Consider the following 22,209-nt stretch of genomic DNA (forward strand, 5'->3'; position numbering starts at 1 on the left):
TAAATTATTCATTTTTATACTGTTGATTTAGGCCCACCTGAAGAGATGGCCTTGCTGATCTACAATAAAACTGGTATGATTAAATATTTTTTTTCATCTTGAATCATTTTTCAGTTATTCAGTATTTTGTGTGCTGCCACCTTAATAATTTTGTATGCATCAAAAGAATAGTCTGGGTCATAAATAGCAGCCATTAATTGAAGTTGTTTTCACACTTAGTTCGCAATTTACCATCACCATAATTTAGAGAATGTGTATCCTTAAACCAGATGTGAAATTTCATTGCATTTCAAAAGTCTACTGAATATTGAGCTTTAATTTTAAATATATTGTAATACTTTCCAGACTAACACTTGTCAAGTCATCTTTGAGCTGAATATTGAAAAATTTTTAATTGTGGATAAAATTATTCCAGTCCAGCAGTATTAGTTTATACTTGATGATGTCTAATTAACCATAGGTTATGAACAAAGATGATTTTGACTTGATTATTTATTGGAATGTTGATGCGATATAGACAAGTGGACAAAAATGTTATCATGCTTTTTGTCCCTTCCACAGTCAGAATTGAAACACTGATAACAGGAAAAAATACTATGGTATTGCTGAAAAACTTGGAACTGTAAAATCTTTTTTTTTAATGTTTATCTTGATTACTACTCTTTTTAAAAAATTTTTAAATTATTTATTTATTTATTTGACAGGTAGAGTTATAGACAGTGAAAGACAGAGAGAAAGGTCTTCCTTCCACTGGTTCACCCCCCAAATGGCTGCTACGGCCGGCGCTGCGTTGATCCGAAGCCAGGAGCCAGGTGCCTCCTCCTGGTTTCCCACGTGGGTGCAGGAGCCCAAGCACCTGGGCCATCCTCCACTGCCCTCCTGGGCCACAGCAGAGAGCTGGACTGGAAGAGGAGCAACCAGGACCAGAACCGGGCGCCCAATGGGATGCCGGAGCCACAGCCAGAGGCTTAACCAAGTGAGCCACAGCACAAGCCCCGGAACTTGGTTTCCTCTCAGCCTCCATAAGCAGGCTTGGTCAGACCATTAAGTCTTTGCCACAATGTTTCCCCTACTAGGAATGTCTGCTTCTATTTCCTCTTCTAATTAATTTTGAATCTCAAAGCTGCAAAACTCAGTTCCAGCAATACCCTTACAGAGTCTTCCCTGAACTTGTTTTAACTTCCCAGCACAATATTATAATGGATAATTCGGACATGGCATCTATCAATCACTTATATGTCTCTTGGTCCCACTCAAATGCTTGCTCCTAGAAAAGTTCTATAAATTATTTAATTCCTTATGTACAGTTTCTCACAATGGTATGGATTTAATAATTATTTATTGGATGAATTTATTGAGTGAATAAGTGAATATCACAGAATCATGACTTTATTCAAATACTGTATTTATAGTATTAATTGCTAGTGCAAATGGAACATTTATGTACCAGGCATTGTTCACTGCATTATACTTGTAGTAACTCATTTAATAGATGTAATTTTTTGTGAAATACCCTTATAATATCATCCACAGATGAGAAAACTGAGGCACTGAAAATGGAAGTAACTTGCCCAATGTCACACAACCACAAGTGATGGAGCCTGCATTCACATCTACATGGTAAAACTACAAAACCAATAAACAGTACCATTCTACTGGTATGTTTCATACTATAAATTACTAATAGCCAGTGCAGGAAGCACAGAAAATACAAAATTCCTCCTTCCTGCACTTGCTTATTTCTAATGGCTGTTCTTTTTAGCACATGTAGAAAATACAGAAGTAACATGTTTCTGTATTTATTGTTGCTTTAGTAATTTCAGCTTGTAAATTTGCTTTGAAAGCCCTCGTGTTTAAATATTAATCAAAACAGTGGAACCTTCCAAGCAAGTGCTGTCAGAAAAAGATCAACACTAGTTAGATTTTTACTTGCTGACAAGTTAAAAATAAGATTACAGTAGCTTTCTTACCTCCTGGAAATATCTTGGTCTGAAACCCCATCATGGATTCAGAAGAAAATTTAGCAGTAAATTTTAAATCAGATATATATATATATATATATATATATATATAAACTAAAAGAAAAATGATTATCTTCTTTATTGAAGAGTTATAAAAATAATCTTTTATGTAATTCCATAATTGTTTTCAAATAAAAATAATTTATTCTATGTTTTGAATAATCTGTTAAATAGATACAACTCAGTATAGTGATTCTATGAATGTCCTTTTATCTCTTTTTCCAAGACTTGCCTAGTATTATAAAATAAATTATGACCAATAAGCTCTGTAAAATATTTTACATTTGTTAAAGAATACTTTTAAGCACACAAAAGTCCAGTGATTCCCTTGTACTTTGTCCCAGATAATCACAGCATTACTAGTAGCTTATTTTATCAGTTAAATATACATTTAGAGTACTCCAGTTACCTGTACTGTCACGGTCCCCTTTTCTTATGTGTAAAACATGGTAATACTAAGACTTAATTTTAAAATTAAAACATTTAAAACACTGCCCATTAAGAGAAGGAGTTCCATAAGTAGCTGTTATGTTTATCATGGGTTTCAGATAAGGTGGTTTCATAAAAGCACAAATATTTTAAAAATGAGAAACATCTTTGTTTAATATGTCAGGTCACCTGTTTTGGCTGCCATGATAGAAGACCATGGGATGGGCAGCTTAGACAACAGACAACAGACACTTATTTTCTCAGAGTTTTAGAGGCTGGAAGCCCAAGATAAAGGTTATAGCAGGTTGGCTTCTGGAGAGGCCTTTCTTCCTGCCTCACAGACAGCCACCTTCTTGCTGTGTCCTCACATGACCTTTCCTCTGTGTGTTTGCACTCATAGTATCTCTTCCTGTTCTTATAAGGACACCAACCTCAGTAGATTTGGATTCCATCTTTATGACCTCATTTGACTTTACCTTTTTTAAGGCCTTATCTTGAAGTACAGTAACATTGGGAATTAGGACTTTGCAAGAGACACAGTTAGTTCATTAACAAGGCAGAACACTATTTGGAGATATTCCAAGAGTCTACATTTGAATATCTTTAATAGAGCCTGGATTAAATTCCCATTCTGCTTATCCTGCTGGAAGCTCTTAAGAGGTCTTTTGATTTCCATTTTAAATAAATGATTTTCACAGGTCGGCATTTGGCCAAATTAAGACAGTGATTAAGATGATCATGCACCACACAGAAGTACCTGCATTTGATATCCACACCTGGCTCTTGATTCAAGCTTTATGCTGAAGTAGACTCTTAGAGATATTTATGATGTCTCAAGTAACTGGGTTCCTGGCACTAATATGGGAGACCTGGATTGAGTTCTGAGCTTTAGGCTTTGGCCTCTTATTGTGGGCATTTGAGAAAGAACCAGCCAATGAGCACTAGCTGACAGCACTAGCTGTCTCTCTCAGTCTATTTGTCTCCCTGCCACTCAAAAAGAAATTAAATAAATGACTTCACCTTCTGTTCAGGGTCCCACTCATTAATATGCTTTTCTTTGTCTAGTACTTTATCAAAGAAAGATTCCATGGTGTTTTCTCTGGATTTTACTTTATATTTTGATGGAGAGGTGAAGAACTCAACTACTGCTTGACACCAGGAAGAAAGGGATCCTGAAAATGAAGGGAGCTGGGAACAGTAGAGCATTTGTCTGGGCATAATATCAGCCTCTAGTACATCAAAAATGCTGTTGGAATGTCCTTACCATCAATGGAATGGTTCTAGCACTGCACATAGGCCTTTCATTTGGGTAGGTGTGAAATTCCTCAGGTTTTAAAAATAACAGAACCTATGATAGGCTCTCATTCTAACAAATTGAATCTTACCCACACTTATAATAAATAAGATTTGTATAATGATGGCATTTTAAATTGAGACTGAAGTGTCTCCAACCAGAAAGCTATAATGACTAATTTCACATTGCATGGAATAACTCATTTGTCAGTGAAAACCCAACTCTCATACTTAGATTCCTATCGTTCTTTTTATTGCTGTCCAAAGTCTGTGTTTAGTTATGACGCCAATTTGTTATTTCATGTAATATTAACAACTCATCACATAGAACGAACAGTGAGCTAATTTTCTAAAAGTCTTCAGCAAATACTGAATTATGGTTAACGCCTTGGAGTAATGCACTTTAGAAAACTTCACCTTCCTGTCTCAAGTCTGCCAATATTCAAAACAATTTCCATCATCCCCATGTGATGTTTTAAGACCTCAGATGAAATAATCATTTTATTTTATTTTAGATGAGTGAAGATTCTGTTTTTATTTTTAGTACTATAATGATTTAGATAAACTCAATAATCTGTTGGCCTTAATGGTATCCTATAACCATAGTTTTTCTGGCAAATTAGATAAAATGTTAACAGGTAAAAAAGTCCCTGGATGACTACATTTTAATAAATATTTAGTGAGAACTCTACTGATATGGTAATTTTTGGTCAACATTACAAAGGCAAAGCAAAGAAATACAAGATAGGGATAATTACTAGTAACAGATAAATATCTCTGAATGAAAATCTTATTAATGAAAACACAATGCTTGAACACTATCGTTCATTGTTGGATTTTAATAGTTCTTTTTTTTAATTTTTTTTTTAACTTTTATTTAATGAATATAAATTTCCAAAGTACAGCTTATGGATTACAATGGCTTTCTCCCCTCCCTCATAACTTCCCTCCCACCCACAACCTTCCCCTTTCCCATTCCCTCTCCCCTTCCATTCACATCAAGATTCATTTTCAATTCTCTTTATATACAGAAGATCAGTTTAATATATATTAAGTAAAGATTTCAACAGTTTGCACCCACATAGAAACACAAAGTGAAAAATACTGTTTGAGTACTAGTTATAGTATTAAATCACAATAGTTCTTACAACCTGGCTCTTCAAAATGTGGGCCCTCTGTTCTTCCTTCTGCTCTGACAGACCCAAGTAAGCAGAAAACAAAGAGTGCTAGACAGATCATCAATCAGCACGATTTTTGCAGTTGGGTTTCCTCACTGAGCCCTGGGGAAAGTGAACCTACATTTATCTACACAAAAATGAGTAGGCCACAGAAGGGAGGAATTGTGTTTGAAAAAATTCAAGCAAATGCTAGCGTGATTTTGACCATGTGTGTTTGGTCTCTTACTATAGAGTCTTAGATGTTCTCTTTGGCTCACATGTAAATGACAACAAACCCAGCAGTAGCTGTGAACTTTGATGTTTGCTGTTGGTCTGCTTTCTGGAGGCCTGTGCCTTTCAGCACCTCTACCAAATAATTAGGTCTTTGTTCCAACCTCCACCTTAAAGTTACCTTTTCCAAGAAATCACTCACCTTCCCAGCATTTGCAGTTACTATTATGTGAAATAATAGATGGAAAATGATGCATAAACTTTTTGATGATCTCTGGAAAAAAAGAAAGAAAGAAATAGGATGACAAATCAGGTAGATTGTCTGGCTTTGGAAAGTCATCACCAGTTGGCAATTGTTAGAGAATGACTCAGCTGTCTGATTGCACCTTTTAGACAGATTTAGGTGAACTGGAGATAGAGTCAACACTGAGGCTTATTCAAACACAGGCATGCCTGCAGTGGCCAAGTCCCATTAGTACACAGGAAGGGCAAATATTCATGATGGCATCAGGCAAATTCTCTCTTTTGAAATGTCACCAATTTAAACTTCCTACAAAAGCTAAGATTGTGTAGTTATGTTACCAGAGATGGGTTGCTTGGGGGTTCTTGTTTTTGGACAAGAAATTCAAATGTGAGACAGAAAGCAGCAGTAAGCATGCTAGCCACATTTAATGAAAAGAAGTAACACTTGAAAAACAAAATAGACATTTCAGTAAAGAAGCAATAGCCTAATCTGCATTCTGACAGGTGTTCATATGGATGTGGGTATGGGTCTTCCATTTCTCATTCACCTACACCAATTCCAGGATATTGCTGGATAGATGGTTTTCTGGGTATGGAATTCCTATCAGAACTCCTTGGTGAAAAGCACATGAGATTCTCCTAAATGGCACCCTATATGGTGGGCTGGGACCCACCCAACCAGGTTATTGAACAATGGCAAGACTTTTGTTTTGTAAATGCTGGTTTGTTACTACATTTCTTCCCTCATTCATTCTTTTGTTTTAAAGATTCATTTATTCATTTGAAAGTCAGAGTTACACAGAGAGAGGAGAGGCAGAGAGAGAGAGAGAGAGAGAGAGAGAGAGAAAAGAGGTCTTCTATCCGCTAGTTCACTCCCCAATTGGCTGCAATGGCCAGAACTGTGCTGATCTGAAGCCTCCTCCGGGTCTCCCATGCAGGTGCAGGGGCCCAAGGACCTGGGCCACCTTCCACTGCTTTCCCAGGCCACAGCAGAGAGCTGGATCGGAAGTAGAGCAGCCGGGACTCAAACCAGTGCCCATATGGGATGCTGGCGCTTCAGGCCAGGGTGTTAACCCACTGTGCTACAGCGCTGCCCCCAACCCCTAATTCAATCATATAAAAGACTCACCCAACAAGGTTATTGGCTTGTTCTCTATTTTTGCTCATGCGTCCATACAAAAATTACCATTTTTCTTTTGGTCTCTTGTACACACATAGGACAAAGTCTGTTTAGCTACCTTAAAACTTATATGTTTAAGCATGTATTTCCACAATTTTTATTTATTTGTTTGAGAGGTAAGAGAAGGAGAGAGAGAGAGAGGTCTTTCATCAACTGGTTATCAAGGAGCTAAAATTTATCCATGATGAGAATGACCCATCTCAACATAATCAAATGGGTTTATCTTCTAGTAGGATTCAAATCAAACCTACCACTAAGGGTTTGAGACTCTCACATCTACTGTATACACACACACACACACATACACATATATATCATATATATTCATACCTGAATGGCTTACTTACAGAATTAGTAAAAAAATGTGTATATATATATATATATATATATATAATTTAATTATACACACACACACACACACACATATATATATATATATATATATATATATATATGTATGTATACACACACATATATATATGGGAATTGAGAGGCCAATGGTGTGGTATGGCAAGTAAAGCTGTCATCTGTGATGTCAGCATCCCATATAAGAGCTAGTTTGTGTCCCAGCTGCTCCACTTCCAATCCAGCTTCATGTTAATGGCATCAGAAAAGCAGCAAAAGGTGGCCCAAGTGTTTGCTTCCCTGTCACCCACATTAGAGACCCGGATGAAGCTCCTGGCTCCAGGATTTAGCCCATCAGAATGCCAGCCATTGCAGCCATCTAGGGAGTAAATCAGCAGATGGAAGATCTCTTTCTCTCTCTGTCTCTCTCTCCCTCTTCTCTTTATAACTAACTTTCAAATAAATAAATAAATCTTTAAAAAAAGAAGGAAATTGATTCTTCATGTGTCATGATTAAAAATAAATTAAGGAGAAGCTGAATATTTCTATTTAAATTGATAAGTTTGAGATCTGAGTATAATACAAGCATTTGAAAAAATGTGTAAGACTAAATTTAGTTTAAAAATCAAGGTTTATTAAAGGAAATGAAAGCTGTAACAATTGTGGTTAAAAAGTATTTGCACTCAGATGAGGACTAACCAATGTAGTATTGTAATAAGAAACAGAAATTCTCTCTTGTGTGACATCTCAGTTTTAATATACAAGTCAAGCACAATTAATTATAACTACTTTGCAGTGCATGCAAAGTCACATTATATACTTTCTATAGGCACAATAAAGAATTACTGTTACTTGGCTCCTTTCTGAGTACCTTCCTGTAATTTTTGAATTTGCCAACTGAATTAATATTAAACCACCCCAAAACAATTTATCCAATTACTAAACTTAATATTATACTTGTATGTTTTCTAGTATAGATTAAGGCTTTCATTGAGGTTCATGCAATTGCCTTATTCTTTTTTTTATTGATTAGATCTTTATTAGAGAAAATACATGTTACATTGGAAAGTGCCCATTTTATGGATCAAAATATCTAGGTTTAAGTCATATTTCTCTCAAAAGAAGTATATAACAGAATTATTGTTAGTCTCAGATGTCATGATACTCTAGAATCTTCATCAGAGTGGCGATCTTTGCCCTCACTCTATCCCAAGAGCCAGAACAGTGACTGTCATGTGATAGATAATCAAAAAATAGTTATGGGATTAAATACAGCAGACTCATAGAAAGGCAATACAATCACTTAAAATAGCACTCAGACCTCAGAATCAGCCCTTAAGGCATTCTGGTCTGGTTGAAAAACCCACAAAAGCATTTCAGGCATGGAAAGCCAAGACACTGTGGCAAAAAGTATCCTACATGAAGGGCCTCTGCGTGTGAGACCCCAGTGGAAAGAAGTGGTCATCAAAGAAGGATGTACTTTTTTCTGAAGAGAGGAGAGAACTTCTACTTTGCTTATGGCCTTGTCTAAATACTGAGGGAGTTTGTTGATTCAAAAGGCTTCCATAGCCTAGCCAGTTCTATCAAGAGCCTCAGGTGATCACTCATATCATACATTAAGAGTGTTAACTGTGAAGTTAACAAGAGCTACTGTGCACTAACTTCCCATGCAGGACCTCTGTCCTCTAAGAGTTGTAACTCTAAGAGAGTTAATAGCAAAACTTGTTCTCAAAGATTTACTTTGTTTTAGTGTATTAAGTGAAGGGTATTCTTATGTCTTAGGTAAGCCTAAGTGCCCAACTCCATTGCTTATTTCCTTAGGTGTTTCTTTAATTAATGATAAAATTTGTTCTCAAATTAAAAAAGTGTATTATCACAAAAATTAAAAGAAAAATAAGGAAGGAAGTAGGAGGAAGGGTGGTAGTAAGTGCAGGAGGGAGGATGGTATGGGAAACCTCATTATGTTGAGGGACCAGCATCCCTTATGGGCGCCAATTCAAGTCTCGGCTGCTCCATATCGAATCCCAATCTCTGGCCTGGAAAAGCAATAGAAGATGGTCCATGTCCTTGGGTCCCTTCACCCATGTGGGAGACCCAGAGGAATCTCATGGCTCCTGGCTTCAGATCAACACAGCTCTGGCCCTTGCTGTCAATTGGAGAGTGAACCAGCAGATGGAAAACCTCTCTCTCTCTCTCTGCCTCTGCTTCTCTCTCTGTGTAACTCTGACTTCAAATAAATAAATAAATTTTTTTTTATTTATTTGAAAGATAGAGTTAGACAGTGAGAGAGAGAGAGACAGAGAGAAAGGTCTTCCTTCCATTGGTTCACCCCCAAAATGGCCACTACGGCCAGAACTACGCCGATCCGAAGCCAGGAGCCAGGTGCTTCCTCCTGCTCTCTGGTGCGAGTACAGGGGCCCAAGCACTTGAGCCATCCTCCATTGCCTTCCCAGGCCACAGCAGAGAGCTGGACTGGAAGAGGAGTAACCAGGACTAGAACCCAGCGTCCATATGGAAGGCGCCACAGGCAGAGGATTAACTAAGTGAGCCACGGCGCCAGTCCCAAATAAATAAATCTTTTTAAAAAAATCCCTGTATGTATGAGAAACATGAAATTTGTTCCACTTAGAGAAATCAAAAATTTTAAATAAAAAATTCTCAAAAAAGTTATGGAATTAATGTATAATAGTTTTAAATGCACATTTAAACATCAAAAATATATAATCTACTAGTATATGAAAATAGCAAATGTTACTGAGTGCCATTGAAGCTTGATAGATAATTCCTATTATAAAATGTCTTATTCAGTTTTATCCTGCTAGGTCATATAAATTAAATGTTGTGATACAATGAATTTGTTGAAGTATGGAAGCAGCACTTTCCCAAACTAAGTCACATAAAAGTAGAAAAGGTTAGTAGTCTTTGCATATGTCCATGTCTCTAGGTATATACATGCATCTGTACTTGTGTTTGTGTATGTGTGTACCACTTTGGTCATTAGTCTCTTAGACAAATATGAGGTGCTACTTTGCGAGACTTATAGAACTCTAACATCAACCAGACATGTACGACTTTACTTAACAAAGTCTTAAGTCAGCACTTTCCAAGACCACCTACCACTGAATATTTAAAACCTCATGGGGAGAGGGAAGGGGGATAGGGTGGGGGATAAAGGAAGGGAACCAAAATTTTAAAAAGATTTGTGCATTAGGTAGAACTGCTTTCTATAAATCTTGAGATAATAAAACAAATTACAAGATGAATTCACTTAGTTTTCTGATTTTATGGTTTGGCTTTAACTGACTTTTCCATCCTCTCAAGTTCCTGCATGAGACAGTCAGTATTTTGGGAACACCAAGCTACTCCTGAGTCTATGAATCCTCCTTTGTCTATTTTTGCAGAAGGCTATATGCATTTTCTAACTTTGTGAGTGGGAGGTACTTCTATCTTTATTTGATCTCTCTCTATATAACTCTATCTGTAAGCCCAATATACTACTTTTCATCAAACAGGCAGGCAGCTATGAGCAATATCTTTCTTGGAGTTAGAATCTTCTGAAGACAGATTTAACTCTTTCCTCCCAACAGGTCTTATTTGAGGAAAGTGAAGCAGGATTGGAACAGGTGGGGAGATATAGAATTTGCATGTGCCTAAGGCTATATAGCTTTAGGGTATAAGCTGACTAGAGATATACATAATCTTTTGTGTTATACCTGGGTCCTGAGTTAAGGTTATAAACGTTTACCTGGTTGCTCATTAGTTTTTTAGTTCCTAGGTTATAACCTACCTTTCTAGCCTGAAGCAAAATGGCCATTAAAGTCCACAGTTTCTCTTAAATTAATTAATGCTCTCCTCTTCCCAACTTTGTAGACTTCCAAAGAATTGACCGCCTTGCGGCGCCAGCACACTGGGTTCTAGTCCCGGTCGGGGCGCCAGATTCTGTCCCGGTTGCCCCTCTTCCAGGCCAGCTCTCTGCTGTGGCCCGGGAGGGCAGTGGAGGATGGCCCAAGTGCTTGGGCCCTGCACCCCATGGGAGACCAGGAGAAGCAGCTGGCTCCTGCCTTTGGAGCAGCGCGGTGCGCCGGCCACAGTGGCCATTGGAGGGTGAAACAATGGCAAAGGAAGACCTTTCTCTCTGTCTCTCTCTCTCTCTCACTATCCACTCTGCCTGTCAAAAATTTAAAAAAAAAAAAAAAAAAAAAAAAGAATTGAACCTACTTCAAGAAAGGTATTCAAGCCCTGAGATAAGAAAAGCTGCAAGAAACTATCAAAGCAGTAATTGTTGGTAAAGGTTAAGGCCATAAAATTATACAGTTCGTGAAAACCTGTTTGGGAAGGTTGTTACTCAAGGGGTTGTTCTCTAATTTGATATCACATGTGTTAACAAACAGGTCAACTAATTGATTATGTTCTTGCCTATGCAGATTTTTTTAAAAAAGTTTAATTTATTTATTTGAAGTCAAAGAGAGAGAGAGAGAGAGAGAGGGAGGGAGGGAGGGAGGGAGGGAGGGAGAAAGAGAGAGAGAGAATACCCAGATGGCCTCAATGGCCAGGACTGGGCTAGGATCCAAGCCAGGTGTCAAGAGCTTCTTCTGGGTCTCTCACATGGGTGACAGGGGCCCTGCATTTCCCAGGCCATTAGCAGGGAGCTGGATGGGAAGTGGAATGTCTGGGACAAGAAATGGCACACATAGGGATGCCAGCATTGCAGGTGGTAGGTTTACCCCCTATGCTACAATGCCAGCCCCATGCATTCAGCTTCTAAGATAGACCATTTTATAAATGAAAATTCAACATAGAACCTAGTTAAGCAAACAGAAAAGCATCATTTTTCCATCTCAGCCACTCTTATACTCTGTCTTCCAATTTCTGTATTTTTGAGGTCATGTGTGATACAGAGACAAAAGGAAATAAGAAGTGGAACCATTATTAAAGCTGGGAAAACATGGCATCCCAAGAGCTACAAAACATACTGTACAGCTTTTTTTACTCAATGTATATTGAGAGAGACACCTGCATTGGTATCATGTAGTATGTTGACAAATAATTTAGGTTCCTGGTCTTCCACTCAGATCTATAGAATTCAATTTTGGGGGAACTGGGTTTTGGAAAGTTTTTGATAAGAATCTAGATAGTATATTCATTGATTCTGGAAACATGATTGACTATCTACTGCCCTTAAAGTATAGCAATAGGTAAGAAAAAATGAGTTGCTTCTTTAGCTCCTAGATATTTTGACACTATCCTTATGCATCTAATGGATGCATTTTTTACTTTTTCCTTTTTAAAACTATTTCCTCTTGTGAATTGAATCTTCATCATTGGTCATGTAATTCCAACAACTTCATAGCTACCATGTAGTCACTGCACCATGGCACAGTAGGTTAATCTTCTGCCTGTGGCACCAGCATCCCATATGGTCACTGGTTCTAATCCGGCTGCTCCTCTTCCAATAAAGCTTTCTGTTGTGGCCTGGGAAAGCAGTAGACTATGTCCCAAGTGTTTGGGCCCCTGAACCCACACAGGAGACCAGGAAGAAGCACCTGGCTCTTGGCTTCGGACGGCGCAGCTCCGGCCACTGCGGTCATCTGGGGAGTGAACCAGCGGAAGGAAGACCTTTCTCTTTGTCTCTCCCTCTCACTGCCTGCAACTCTACCTCTCAAATAAATAAAATCTTTTAAAAAGGAAATTTCAAGACTATTTCATTATTATTTTTACTACTATTATTAAAATATGATTTATTTGAAAGATAGAACCATAGAGAGAGGGAGAGACAGAGAGAAAGAGAGATCTTTCATCTGCTGGTTTATTGCCCAAAAGATTAGATCAAGCCAAAGACAGGAGCCAGGACTTCATCCAGGTCTCCCACACAGGAGCAGAGGCCCAAGGACTTGGGCTATCTTCATCTGCTTTCCCAGGTATATTAGCAGGGAGCTGGATTGGAAGTACAGCAGCATGGATTCAAACTGGTGCCCATATGGGATGCCAGAGTCATAGGTGTTGACTTAACTCATTACACCACAACACTGGGCCCTCAAGACAATTTAAAGATGAGAATGTTTGCTACTCTAATTTCTTGAATTAAAGAAAGGACTTTGAGGAGCCAAAATTGTTGTGTAGTGGGTAAAGCCAGTGCCTGTAACACAAGTATCACATATAGGTGCTGATTGGAGTTCCAGATGCTCCACTTCCAATCCAGCTCCCTGCTAATGCACCTGAGAAAGCAGTGGAAGAAGCTCAAGTGCTTGGGCTCCTGCACCCACATGAAACAACTTGAAAAAGCTCCAGGCTCCTGACTTCAGTCTGGCTAGCCCCAGCCATTGCAGCCATTTGAGGAGTAAACCAGCATATGGAGGTGCTGTCTCTCTCTCTCTCTCGCTCTCTCTCTCTCGCTCTCGCTCTCTCTCTCCCTCTCCCCCTCCCCTTCTTCTCCCCTCTGTAAATCTGCCTTTCAAATCAATAAAATAACCTTATTTTAAAAAAAGAAGAAAGAAATTTGCTTGGTTTATTACACCTGTTGTGGTTTAATTTTTAAGAAAGAGAAAAGCAGGAAGTACAGCCAAGCCTCAAGTCCTGAGAATTAACCACCAAGTAATTTTCATCATTCTCTGGCTATCCTTCCTGTGTTCCTTTCATCCCTGTCTTTCTGACCCCTATGCTCTTTCCTTCTTTTCTCTTTTCTTCTTTTTCATCAACATTTATCAAAATTCCTATCACTGCTCCGAGAAGCTGGGCTAACAGCAGTGAATAAAACAAAATAAAAAATGTATCTTCTATGGATTCTATAAAAGAGTGTTTGTGTGTCAAGAGACAGTAAATAAACAAACATATGTAATCCATAATATATCATGATATGCCATCTATGGGTTACAGAAAAATAGGACAAAGAAGTGATGCAATTGGGAATAAAACAGCCAGTCTCTCATCTCTGTTTTACAGTCAGGATCTCTGGAGTTCTTAGCATCTGCTTTCTCTTGCTCTATGTTATTATTTTCTGCACTCTTTCCTCTCAACTCTAGCTGTGTCCATGTGTTTTAGGTATTCATCTTGAGTCCATTTATTTGGCCTAGTTCTAAGGATCTTTACTTCAAGTGTTTCTCACGAATTACAGTCTGATTCCGGTATCTCAGTAACATTCCTGAGAAGCTCTGAGGGCTCCAGTTGGACTCGTGTGGACATAGCCCTTTCTGTCCTGGCATCTGTCTATACCATGCTACTCAGTCAACAGATTAATATTCCATCATGTGGCTTTATCCATGGCACCTCAACAGACCTTGATATATACCACTCTGCTTTGGATGAATGATTCATCTTGTACTATGTAGAATTCACTGTTCTAGATAAGTATATTAAATATAATACTTAGTTCCCTCCTCCTTGGATAAGGGCACAACAGTTAGGCAAGAGTCGCATATTCCTTTTGGTAGGCAAGATTTACCAGGGGGAGGACACATTATTCTGAAATACTAATAAATGATATTTCCTTTAAATTCCCGGCTACTCTTTTCAACAAAGTTACACATATTTGGCAGAGATACCAAGAATAAGGTCAAAACAGTTTTTTATTTTCAAAATAGATATTTAAAAGTTATTCTCGAGTTAATGGTTAGAGAAGACTTTTTTATTGCAAATTCTAAATTTTCCATATTAAAAACCATGGCTAGATGGGCAATTGTTTTTGTTTTTTAATTTTTTTCTTTATTTTTTGACAGGCAGAGTTAGACAGTGAGAGAGAGAGAGAGAGAGAGAGACAGAGAGTTATAGACAGTGAAAGAGAGAGAGACAGAAAAAGGTCTTCCTTCCATTGGTTCAATCCCCTAATGGCCGCTATGGCTGGCGCTGCGCCGATCCGAAGCCAGGAGCCGGGTGCTTCTTCCTGATCTCCCATGCTGGTGCAGGGACCCAAGCACTTGGGTCATCCTTCACTGCCCTCCCGGGCCACAGCAGAGAGCTGGGCTGGAAGAGGAGCAACCAGGACTAGTACCTGGCGCGCCAACCGAGACTAGAACCCCGGGGTGACTGCACCGCAGGCGGAGGATTAGCCAAGTGAGCCACGGCGCTGGCCCAGGGAATCTGTTTTAGGCAATAGATTCAAAAGAATGTTCTCCTTCTGTTACTCTAATTGTAGAAGAGACAAAATTCTATCTGGCTTCAGAGAGAAGAGTCTTTGGGGAAAGGAGTTGAGTGAGATGATTGCGGGGATATCTTAGAAAGGGTCTTGATCCCTGCTGCATCCTTTCTCTTGAGACCACATTCCAGACAATTAGGACCAAGAGCCAACAGACCAGCTACAGAACAAGTGTCTTACTTTCCAGGATGGAATGTGGAAGGCAAAAGCCTGTTATATTCCACATGCCCCATCTTCTGCCATGCCTGAGTGATGTGTAGCAGATGAATGCAGTCTATTTAATCTAGGCATATGGATCAGCTCCATGATGGTCCTGAAGGACATTCACACATTTCTCCCAGTTTCCCACACCACTGAGATATGTGAAAATGGCTGCAAGGCAGTTGATGGTATTTCATGCTATTAATGCCAGTGACTCATTACAACCTCTGAAAGGACAACCAGTTGTACCATAAGGAACTTGATACCTTTATGGAGGCAATATTAGTGGAGCTAAGACAAGAAAGCAGCAACGTGGCACACATTTTAGTAGATGACAGATTTTATAGGTGGGACAGGGGACAGAAGCTGGACCCTGAAATATATAAGAAATTTAGATCATGCTATGGTTCACATATGTGCCTCATGGTACATGTGCGGGGAACTGGATCCCCAATGCTACAGTGTTGAAGGATGAAACATTTGAAAATGGATTAATGTCATCATTGTGAGATTGGGCTTGTAAGAAAAGAAAAGTATACGTTCTGGTTCTCTTGCCCTTTCTTTTACATATGTGTGTTCCGCCATGTTATGACAAAGCAAAAATGCCCTACTCAAATGTGACTCCTTGATCTTGCACTCCCTAGACTTCAGAACTGTGAGCTAACTAAACTTTTGTTAATTATATATTACCCAATCTAAATATTCTGTTAAAATAGTAAAAAATAAACTAAGATCAGTAGAGGGATGATGTAGCAAGGCAAACTTTACTTATTTTTTTATAAAGATTTATTTATTTTATTTTATTTGAAAGGCAGAGTTACAGAGAGGTAGAAGCAGAGAGAGAGAGAGTGAGTATTCCATCCGCTGGTTCACTCCCCAAATGGCTGCAATAGCTGGAGCTGTGCCAATCTGAACCCAGGAGCCAGGAGCATCTTCTGGATCTCCCACATGGGTGCAGGGCCCAAGCACTTGGGCCATCTTTTACTGCTTTCCCAGGCCACAGCAGAGACATGAATTGGAAGTGGAGTAGCCAGGACTTGAACTGGTGCCCATATGGGATGTGGGGACTGCAAGCAGCAGCTTTACCCACTAGGCCACAGTACCAGCCCCAAGGTAAACTTTAGAGTTAACTGAATTGACAAGAATTCACTTGATGTTAATACTTTTCATTAAAAAAAGGGATTCCAGACAGAACTTAAGTATCATAAAAGTAAATAAAGTTACATTCTTGGCACACCTGAACCTGTAGCCTGGAAGGTTCACACCCAACAACACATGTCTAATTCTATACCAGTTTTCTTTTGAAAGAAAGCACTTGCTAACATTTTATCATGAGCATTTCATCACATGTCTCTGACAAATGGACATATTTGATAATCTTCTGCACATGGTCCCAGAGAAACTGGAGAGAACCCACATTTCTTTTCAGCTTGTTTATTTTGGAAGATTATTTTTTATGAAATAATTCTGATTACATATTCCAAGTTATTGTAAACAGCTGTTTTAATATCCTTGCTTTGAGCCTTCAGTGCTGACCTTCCCATTACCTTTGATTCATGTCTATAATTTAGTCTGGTGAGATCTTCAGTGATGTCTTTTAAAAAAATGCTGGCCCCTTCTTCCTTCTACAGTTATCTCTTCTCATTCTGATTATAGCTTTAATTTGGATACAGCTAGAATACACCTGCCTGACCAGATTCATGAGCTAGCTAATTTACAGTAAAATTTTGAAATGCTGCACACATTTCAAAACTCTATACTCAGCCATTAAACAATCTACCCTCACCCCATCCCACCAAACTCACAAAAGCGGGGAGACTGAATGCCATGCCTCTTTTTCAGTAATTGTTCCAGACAAGACCTTGCATGGCCAGCAGGATACGATGAGAATGGAAAACAAATGGATTCCAAATTTCTAAAGCTCAGTGTACAAAGCATGGAGAAGCAAAGAAAGACTGTGCTCCAGCCCCATCTTTTCCCCTTTTAGTCCTGCCAGACATTTCCTTTGTTCTATTTTCTATCTCACTGAGATTAAAGTGCTGATCTCCCCCTTTTTGAAAATGATGTCACTTTTTTTCCCTTGGCAGAGAGCAAGTTCATTACAAATCTGCTGTGTGACTGATGGCTTTGAAGAGATAAGGCAGAGGGGGAAAACACATTTCGTATGAAACTCAAGAGACAGGTTGACAATTAAACTGGCAACAAGAGAGATGGTGAAGGATAAGGGGAAATAGACACTGGGTGTAAATGTCTCTTCCATAGTTTCTTTTACAGCCACTGAAAACCTATTTTTATTTCTTGATAGTTTTATCCTAAAGTGATGCTGTAGGCTCAAATTCATTTCATCTGTTTTCTGGCAAGATCCATGAACTTTTGATGACATTATTTCAGACAGGTCATCATGGACACATTTGATGTTCAGGGTGGGAAAGGCATTTCTTTTTGCCATTATTGAGTGAAAAGTGTTTGGTACTGAATCTAATTTACTAGAATTTACTAGAATTGCTGATCACTGGATGGTGTGGCAGCATCACATATGTAAATCAAGATGTAAAGAATAATACAAATTTTTTTTTCAGTTTCTTTGTTTTTACTTCTTAGAAAGGCAGAGTGACAAGCAGAGAACGTGTGAAAGAAAGATATATCTTCCATTTACTGGTTCACTCCCCAAATGTTCAAAACAACTGGGGCTGATGCAGGCTGAAGCCATGAGTCAAAAACTGAGTCGCCCACCTTGGTGGCAAGGATCCAAATACATGAGCCATTTGGTGCCTCCCATATTGTGCATAAGCAGAAACCTGGATTAGAAGAATGGGAGGTATGTGATCTCAAACAGGATGATATGGGATGTGAGCATCCCAAGAGGCTGCTTAACCCACTGTGCCACAACACCCACCCACATAATTCACATTTTTCATTGTATGTTTGCTGGTTAAAATAATTTATTTATTTATTTATTTGACAGAGTTAGTGAGAGAGAGAGAGAGAGAGACAGAGAGAAAGGTCTTCCTTCTGTTGGTTTACTCCCTAAATGGCCACCACAGCCGGTGCTGTGCCGATCCGAAGCCAGGAGCCAGGAGCCAGGAGCCAGGTGCTTCCTCCTGGTCTCCCATATGGGTGCAGGGGTTCAAGCACTTGGGCCATTCTCCACTATCTTCCCAGGCCACAGCAGAGAGCTGGACTGAAAGAGGAGCAACCAGGACTAGAACTCAGCACCCATATGGGATGTTGGTGCTGCAGGCGAAGGATTAACCAAATGAGCCACGGCACCGGCCCCTGTTTAAAATAATTTAAAGATCTCTTTTTCTCTTCTAGGTACTATGGTAGTGGAGGTAAAGGGCAAATATGTGGTTGCATAGATCAATTTACTTGTGCAATTGACATTTACCAAGTAAACACAGACACAAACACATATCCCAAAACTGAATGCATACTGTGAAACAACATTGCCATCTTTACGTCTATAATTGGAGGAGGAGAAGAAGAGGAAGAGGAAGAGGAAGAGGAAGAGGATGATAGAAAATCCCCCACTAAAAGTATAAAGGAAATCCAAAGCAAATTATAGGAATATTTATTGGAAAATGTTAGGACCAAGTTGTTATTTATCAATAATAAGCTCAAATGTAAATGGCCTAAATCTTCCAATTAAAAAAAATCCCCCAATTAAAACACACAGACTGGCTCAATGGATTTAAAGAATCCATCTATTTGCTGCCTACAAGAAACATACCTCACCAACAAAGATACACACAGACCACAAGTGAATGGATGGAAAAAGATATTTCATGCTATCGGAAAGCAAACATGAGCTGGTATAGCCATCCTAGTATCTGATAAAACAGACATTAACACAAAAACTGTTAAAAGAGACAAAGAAGGGTGGGCATTATGTTAATTAAGGGTTGGAGTAAACAGGAAGATGTGACTATAGTAAACGTATATGCATCCAATGTCAGGGCTCATGGCTCTTTAAGAAAAAGCTAGTGGATCTAAAGGAAGACAGAGACTCCAATAAAATAATAATGGGGGACCTCAACACCTCACTTTCATCAACTAGACAGGTCAACTACACAAAAAAATCAACAAAGAAACAACAGAGCCAATCTATACTATGGACCAAAAGGACCTGATAGATAACTACTGAACATTTCATCACACAGCTGCAGAATACACATTCTTTTCATCAGTGCATGGAATTTCCTCTAGAATAGACCATATCCTAGGTCATAAAACAAGCCTCAACAAATGAAAAAACTGAAATTATATCATCTATCTTTTCTGACCACAATGCAATGAAGGTGGAAATTAACAACTTAAGAAACTCTAGAAAATATGCAAACACATGGAGACTGAACAGCATGCTCTTGAATGAACAGTGGGTCATGGAATAAATTAAAAGAGAAATAAAAAAAATTCTAGGAAATGAGTAAAGATCACAACATGTCAAAAAGCTTTGGGATATAGCAAAAAGAGTGTTAAGAGGGAACTTTATAGCAATTAGTGCCTACATCAAAAAATTGAAAAGACATTATATAAACAATCTAAGTATGCATCTCAATGATGTAAGAACAAGAACAAATGAAACCCAAAATTAATAGGAGAAAAGAAATAGTTAAAATTAGAGAAGAAGTAAAAAAATTGACACAAAAAATGATACAAAAGATCAGTAAAAAGAAGAGATGGTCTTTTAAAAATAATTGATACACCACTGGCCCAACTAACAACAACAAAAAATGGGTAGAAGATCCAAACTGATAATATAAGATATGGAAAAGGATATGTTATGATGGATACCACAGAAATAAAACAGAATCATCAGGAATTACTATAACAAACATATGCCAACAAATTGGAAAATCTAGAGGAAATGGATAGATTTCTGGACACAAACAATCTACAAAAATTGAGTCAGGAAGACATAGAAAAACTAAACAGATTAATAAACAAGGTGGAGATTAAATCAGTAATAAAGACCCTCTCAAAAGAAAAGCCCAGGGCAGATGGCTTCACTGCTAAATTCTATCAAACTTTTAAAGGACTAATTACAATTCTTCTCAAACTATTCAAAACAACTGAAAGGGAGGGGATCCTCTCTATCTCATTTTATGAAGCCAGCATCACCTTAATTCCAAAATCAGAGAAGGATACAAAAAAGAAAGAGCACTATAGACCAATATCCCTGATGAACGTAGATGCAAAAATCCTCAATACCAGCTATTTGAATCCAACAACACATCAAAAAGATCATACACCAGGACCAAGTGGGTACAGAAGGAACATTCTTCAACACAATCAAGGCAATAGATAACAAACCCACAGCCATCATCATACTGAATGGAGAAAAGTTGGAAGCATTTCCACTAAGATCCGGAACTAGACAAAGATGTCCACTTTCATCATTACTATTCAATATAGTTCTGGAAGTTTTAGCCAAAGCCATTAGGCAAGAAAAAGAAATCAAAGGGATACAAATTGGAAAGGAGGAACTCAAATTATCCCTGTTTGAAGAGAATATGATTCTATACACAGAGAAACCAAGACTCCACTAATAAAGTATTGGAACTTATATTTTCTTTAATATGTGCCAGCTAATGTAGAATACAACAAAAATGTAAGGAATGAAACAGACATCTTGTGATATGATTATTGTTTTTAGCCTTTGTTTTTACTCCTGTGGAACTGTGTTCTTCCTACTTTTTACTTGTTGAAAATTAATCTTAGTGGTGAATTAAGCTATGATTATAGAGTTAACTGAAAGTATGTGTTTGTTATAATTAAAGAAAAAAAAGGAAGGAAGGAGTGGATTGAGGGAGGGAAGTATGATTATCTGCTTAGAATTGTACTTGTAAAATACATGAATTGTTTTCTTATATTAATAAAAACAAAAATGCAAATGTGTTACTTTGTTAGGGATGGAGGCATTATAGAGTGGTGAGTGGTAGATAATGAGATGGAGAAGGGCCATTGTGATGAATGTTTGTCAGGCTACAGTATACTTGGTGAAAATATGACAGATTCTTTCTTTTCTGTGGGTCTTTGCTCCCTTTTGTCACATCACTCAATGCCAGCTTTCACTTTTAAGTCACAACAGAAGTATTTATGATTATATCTTGCATGTCTGAACAGGAGGGTCTACATGTAGGTCCTGGATATACTTTTCACTCCCCACCCCTCATGCCTATCATATATTCAGTGGCAAACACAGAATTCACTTTAATTTTATTTTTTAGTTTCTGTTAGTATTGAAGAAATCCTTCTCAACAACATACACTAGGTTGTATTTCTCTGTTCACTCTTCAACATCTCCATTGGCTCCCCATTGACTACAGGATAAAATTAAGCCTCTTAGGTCTCTGTCTTCTGGTTTCAGTCAATTTTTCCACTTTTGCTTCTTGCCAAACATTTCCATTACACATTTACATGATAATATAATAAATAATAATGATAATAATAAATTGTGTAGTTACTGAATGCATTTTGCTATTTCATTCCTTTGCTCATGTTTTCTTTTCTTTGGCTAGACTCCCTCTTGTCTCTTCCATATCTGAAGAACATCCCCATTTCCCTCCAGTATGAGTAAAAATATGATCTATTCTGTATAGTCTTTTACTTGGTTATGAAGAATTGCTTACTCTGGCCATATCTTACTTCTTCTTAAGGCTGAAGTTTAGTATCTTTCTTGCATTTTTAAAAATTTATGTGTCATGATCCAGGTAGCAGGTTACACCTGCAAACTATAAACACATCTACCCCAAAGCTAGAGATCATTCTGTGGTTGTAAAAAAAAAATAAGATATATACACATTCCAGTGTCTGAATTCAAGCCAAAAAACTTCAGGAATACCTAACCTCCTTGCTTAGTTAAGGATGTACAATTTTGCTTAAAAAAAAAAAAAAAACCACCACAACAACAAAACACAAACATGCTTGGGATTCATAAGTATGAATGAAAGATTTAAAAATAGGACTCAGAAGAGTGTT

Source organism: Lepus europaeus, chromosome 22, assembly GCF_033115175.1.
Source record: "Lepus europaeus isolate LE1 chromosome 22, mLepTim1.pri, whole genome shotgun sequence".
In the NCBI taxonomy this organism is placed as follows: Eukaryota; Metazoa; Chordata; class Mammalia; order Lagomorpha; family Leporidae; genus Lepus; species Lepus europaeus.